The sequence below is a fragment of the Amblyraja radiata genome, chromosome 27, assembly GCF_010909765.2.
Source record: "Amblyraja radiata isolate CabotCenter1 chromosome 27, sAmbRad1.1.pri, whole genome shotgun sequence".
Classification (NCBI taxonomy): domain Eukaryota; kingdom Metazoa; phylum Chordata; class Chondrichthyes; order Rajiformes; family Rajidae; genus Amblyraja; species Amblyraja radiata.
Genome location: NC_045982.1, coordinates 7,235,282 through 7,241,654, shown reverse-complemented (window position 1 = coordinate 7,241,654; position 6,373 = coordinate 7,235,282). Strand labels below are relative to the sequence as shown.

General features: G+C 44.8%; 1 non-coding gene across 1 annotated transcript; it reads right to left on the bottom strand.

Moving 5' to 3' along the window:
- Window positions 1-2,692: 2,692 nt before the first annotated feature.
- On the bottom strand, window positions 2,693-2,764 carry trnaa-cgc. The gene has a single exon. It is a non-coding gene; the product is annotated as a tRNA-Ala (tRNA).
- Between the last annotated feature and the right edge of the window lie 3,609 nt (window positions 2,765-6,373).

Below are 6,373 nucleotides of genomic sequence, written 5' to 3'. Positions count from 1 at the left end.
CTGTCTTCAGACGTCGTTCTGGTCATCGGCGGCGCGGTTGTTCGACGGACGTGCGCGGCTCACCAGAATCTGAAAATCTCCACTTTAAATGCACAGTAGAATTCCAAAAGACGTGGTCTACGTTTATGGACCTATTACAAGCATGAGGTGCAATAGTAATTTTAAAAATAAATAAATAAATAAATGGTATCAGGACCTGGCAATGGGAGGTAAAACAACAAAAACAGACTTGGTTGGTAGTCTTTCTGCGGAGTTTAATGTTATAATAGAGCGATTGTCCTTACTTTCTTTTTCTTTCTTTTCTAGGGTCTACTTTCTTACTTTACTTCCTTCTCTAACTTCTTTTCTAAGGGGCTTTCTTTTCCCAACACTCTCTTGCACTTCACGACTCTTGCGCACCTTCTTTACTTTCCTTACTTCTATCTTTTTCTTAAAGCTTAAAAAAAAAATGAAGCGGTACAAAAAATGTATTAAGATATATGTGTTGTGTGTTATTGTAATTTACCGTACTTCTAATAAAAATAATTAAAAAAATAAATAAATGCACAGTAGAAAGTATCCCAACTGGGTGCATCATGGCCTGGTACACCAATTCCAATGCACGGGAATGCAAGAGGGTGTCAAAAGTGGTGGGCTCAGCCCGGTCCATCACAGGCTCAGTAGTCATCACCATCAATGGCATCTACATGAGGCCTGGAGAATAGAGCATCTACCATCCGGGTGATGCCCTCTTCTCGCTGCTCCTGTTGGGCAGGGAGGGGGTAGAGAAGCCTGAAGCCCCACAGCACCAGGTTTAGGAACAGCGTGCACAGCCTAAAGTTGTCGGACCACTTGTTCTAATTGATCTTATTTGATTGTGCACGCCAGGTTGATTGCATTGGTTGAAACAGGGCGGACCACGTGAAGGTTGCAATCTCCCACCCCCCCCCTACAACTACCAGGTTCACAACCAACTTGCACAACCCTAACCCTAGCTCAGTGATGGAAGCCAGCAGGCCACTTCTTGCGCTACCATGGGCTTGTTTTAGATACAGATACAGGTACAGAGAAACAGCGCAGAAACAGCCCCACTGCGCCCACGCCGACCAACTATCCCCATTACACTAGCACACGCTACACGCCAGGGGCAATTTACAATTTTTACCAAAGCCAATTATCTGTACATCTTTGGAGTGCGGGAGGAAACCAGAGCAGCCGGGGAAAACTCGCATGGTCACAGGGAGAGCAAGCAAACTCCATAAAGTCGGGATCGAACCCGGGTTCTCTGGCGCTGTAAGTCATCAACCCTACAGCTGCGCCACCCGTCATTCTCATTGTGAATATTTGCATTGATATCATGTTTTTTTGCACAATCTTTTTCTTTACACCATCTTGTAGAAATTCTGTGTCATATATGTATATTTGATGCTTCTGCGAGTTGGCTATGTGCCTGTGAAGCTGCTGCAAGCAAGAATTTCATTTTACCTGCACCTCACTGCATCCATGCATATGACCATAATGTTTTATTGACTTGAAACAGGCTTGACCAATGATGAATGTTTGCCTAGTTGGTTAGAGAATAGAGACTTAGCTTAGAGTAAATAAGAGTAATGCCTCTGTTAATAATAAGACGATAGACAATAGACAATAGGTGCAGGAGTAGGCCATTCGGCCCTTCGAGCCAGCACCGCCATTCAATGTGATCATGACTGATCATCCCCAATCAGTACCCCGTTCCTGCCTTCTCCCCATATCCACTGACTCCGCTATCTTTAAGAGCCCTATCTACCTCTCTCTTGAAAGCATCCAGAGAACTGGCCTCCACCGCCCTCTGAGACAGAGAATTCCATAGACTCACCAGTCTCTGTGAGAAAAAGTGTTTCCTCGTCTCCGTTCTAAATGGCTTACTCCTTATTCTTAAACTGTGGCCACTGGTTCTGGACTCCCCCAACATCGGGATCACGTTTCCTGCCTCTAGCGTGTCCAAACCCTTAACAATCTTATATGTTTCAATGAGATTCCCTCTCATCCTTCTAAACTCCAGAGTGTACAAGCCCAGCTGCTCCATTCTCTCAGCATACGACAACCCCGCCATCCCGGGAATTAACCTTGTAAACCTACGCTGCGCTCCCTCAATAGCAAGAATGTCCTTCCTCAAATTAGGGGACCAAAACTGCTCACAATACTCCAGGTGTGGTCTCACTAGGGCTCTGTACGATTCTGACAAAGGAGCACATGCACACATACAATATAGTAACATACTTGAAACTAATAATTACTGAAGTTAAAAGCAATGCTCAAAATCTGAATGCTAAATAAAAAATGATTAGAAGGCTGGCCAGTATCTTAGTTTTAGTTTAGTTTAGAGATACAGCATGGAAGCAGGCCCTTCGGCCCGCAGAGTCCGTGCTGACCAACGATCACCCATGCACACTAGTTCCACCCAACACACCAGGAACAAATTACAGAAGCTAATTAACCTACAAACCTGCACGCCTTTGGAATGTGGGTGGAAACTGGAGCACCCGGAGAAAACCCACACGATAACACACAGGGAGAACGTACAAACTCTGTAAAGACAGCAGTCAGGATTGAACCCGGGCCTATTGGCGCTGTAAGGCAGCATCCCTACCACTGTGCCGCCTTCTGTCACACCAGAATGGTATCTTCCCTGCAGTATTTCTTTGACCAACGTGACGTTAAGTAAAACCTGTGGAGATGCCGGGGATTGAACCCGGGACCTCATACATGCGAAGCATGCGCTCTACCACTGAGCTACATCCCCTACATCTGTGAGAGAGAAGCAGAGTTAACAACACCATCCCAACAAAAGATCGCAGATCTACAGCAGAACCACATTTTCCATTTTGTTCTATTTCTAATTTCCTCTGCAAATCCAAAATTGTAGGCTGTTTTCTAAAGGCCTAAGCAAAAACCTTTTACTGTACTTCTCCAGAAATACAGTCAATTACATTTTAATTCCATTAATGCTCAGAGTTTAAAACTGAACACAATTTCCACAGTTTGGGTAATGTTGGCTTGGCTCTCTGCATTGAAGTCATCTCGGACTCTTTAAAACTCAGACTGATACAAGTCTAGCCCGTGCTGAGATTAGAAACAAGGAACTGCAGATGCTGATTTACACAGAAGGACACAAAGTACTGGAGTAGCTCAATAGGTCCAGCAGCCTCTCTGGAGAATATGGATAGGTGAGGCGAACATAGGTGGCGCAGCGGTAGAGTTGCTGCCTTACAGCGCCAGAGACCCCGGTTTGATTCTGACTATGGGTGCTGTCTGTACGGAGTTTGCACGTTCTCCCTGTGACTGCATGAGTTTACTCCAGCTGCCACGGTTTACTTCCACCACTCTACCGCTGTGCCATCGTGCCTCACTGTGACGACTTATGCCCCTGTCCCACTTAGGAAACCTGAACGGAAACCTCTGGAGACTTTGCGCCCCACCCAAGGTTTCCTGTGCGGTTCCCGGAGGTTGCAGGTGGTCGCCAGAGGTTGCAGGTAGTGGAAGCAGGTAGAGAGACTGACAAAAACCTCCGGGAACCGCACGGAAACCTTGGGTGGGGCGCAAAGTCTCCAGAGGTTTCCGTTCAGGTTTCCTAAGTGGGACAGGGGCATTAGTTTCCATGGAAGGTGGGAGATGGCTTTTTTAAGGTGAGGGGGAAAATATTTAATAGGAACCTGAGAGGCAACCTTGTAACACAGAGGGTGGTGAGTATATGGAATGAGCTGCCAGAGGAGGTAATTGAGGCAGGTACTGGCCCCATAGCAGAAGCCGCCACGTCGCGGGGCTGGAGACTGGAAGTATCCCGAGCCAATTCTGCCACCACCATCATCTGTTGCAACAAGTGACGGCTCCCACTGATTGTCGCCGGAAGCTTGCGTCCTTTTCAGGACGGACGATGACAGCGATGGACACGAAAGAAGAAGGCAGGTACTAACACAACATTTAAAAGACATTTGGACAGGTACATGGATAGGAGAGGTTTAAATGAATATGGCAAAACACAGGCAGGTGGGACTAGTGTAGATGGGGCATCTTGGGCAAGTTGGGCTGAAGGGCCTGTTTCCACACTATGACTGGTTCTCTGGATACTTTCAAGAGAGAGCTAGATAGGGCTCTTAAAGATAGCGGAGTCAGGGGATATGGGGAGAAGGCAGGAACGGGATACTGATTGGGGATGATCAGCCATGATCACAGTGAATGGCGGTGCTGGCTCGAAGGGCCAAATGGGCTACTCCTGCACCTATTGTCTATTGTCTCTATGACACTAATTCTCTCATAATTCACAATGCTCTTGAATGCACATTTGATCTTTTGAGATCCATATTATATTTGTATAGCTGTTCAAACACTTCAACATTCGAAAATTTTCTTTGTTACCTTTGGTGGCATCATTTTGATTGAATAGATAATATTCTCATCCACGTATTAGGTGCAGCTTTTCAACATATAATTTCACGATTGCTCTCTGCTTGTAAACTGCCATTGTATTTGTACCCTGTACTGAATGAAATTCTTTAGCTTTCCTCTGAGCCATTTCCACAGTGCTCACAATTTTACACACAAGGTCAAATGTGAGATTCTATGTGCAGAGAAACTCCAATTCATCAGCTAAACTATACATCTTCCACATAGATAATCTAAGTTGCAGGACCAAGACAATGAGATGACATATTTAACTACAGTCTCCTCTGGTTCCTGACTCCTTGTTCCAAATATTCAATTCTCCACAATTAATGATTTTTTTCTGTTAATATTACCCTTTAACTTTGCATTAAACAAAACATTCTTTACCTTTTGTGGCGTTAGATTTGCAAACATATAATTTGTTTCTGAAGAAGTCTGAAGAAGGGTTTCGGCCCGAAACGTTGCCTATTTCCTTCGCTCCATTGATGCTGCTGCGCCCGCTGAGTTTCTCCAGCATTTCTGTCTACCTTTGATTTTCCAGCATCTGCAGTTCCTTCTTAAACAATAATTTGTTTCTGAATCTATTTCAGATCTCACAAGAACTTATTTTGAATTCTTGTGTCGAAAGTACTTTTGTGTTGGCACACTTCCAATATTACCCTCAGTTTTCAATTATTGGTATTTGCTCTTATGAAATACGTGTAAATTGAAAGATTCAGACACAATCCCTCACAGGACTGGCATTGTAACCATCTCAAGTCTGAGCAGCCATTTTGTTTTCTTCATCTACTGATGCTATTCCCACCAAGACTGATGACGTGACACCAGAATGGGTGAAGTTTTCCAATGTTACCAACGGCAGCACTATCTAATTCATTAAACCACAATGCTTCCTCAAACTAATCCCGAAATAAATAGTCAAGAGCTCTCCCAGGCCAATCCATCTAAACACCTAAAGTCACTCCACTAGTCACACCACATCTGTATTACATATCCCTGCATGAATTGTGCCTGTTTGCAACCAAAGCTTCTCACATCTGTTGGGTCTCCTTCTAAAGTGGAGTTTGGCCAGTCTTCTCTCATGCTGGTACTGTCTCAGAGTCAGTTATTGCTCTGCTCTGCTCAGCAATGGAGCAAGTGTTGAAGTGAGCAATGGAGCAATTCTTGAAAGGGTTCAGAAAAGATTTACGAGGATGTTGCCAGGACTAGAAGGTGTGAGCTATAGGGAGAGGTTGAGTACGCTGGGTCTCTATTCCATGGAGCGTAGGAGGATGAGGGGATATACCTCTTATAGAGGTATACAAAATCATGAGAGGAATTGATCGGGTAGATGTACAGTCTTTTACCCAGAGTAGGGGAATCGAGGACCAGAGGACATAGGTTCAAGGTGAAGGGGAAAAGATTTAATAGGAATCCGAGGGGTAACTTTTTCCACACACAGAGTGGTGGGTGTATGGAACAAGCTGCCAGAGGAGGTAGTTGAGGTTGGGACTATCCCATCGTTTAAGAAACAATTGGACAGGTACATGGATAAGACAGGTTTGGAATGATATGGGCCAAGCGCAGGCAAGTGGGACTAGTGTAGCTGGGACATTGGTGGCCATTGTGGGCGAGTTGGGCCGAAGGGCCTGTTTCCACACTGTATCACTCTATGACTCTCTGACTGTAAGTGCCTGATCTTGCTGTTGTAGTCACCAATGCTGCCATTCTGCTGACACATCTTGCTTCACTCAAAGCTGTTTTTTTTACCTCTTTACAAGAGGCCCGTTCTTTCCTCATCATGCAAGGTCCATGTTTGTGGAGCAATTTTTAATGGATGTGTTTAGTTTAGTTTCATTTAGTTTATTATGTACCGAGATACAATGAATAACTTTTTGTCGCATACCATCCAGTCAGCGAAAAGATGCGCATGATTACAATCAAACCAACCGCAGCGTATCCAGGATAAACGGTAGTGTCAGATACAGAT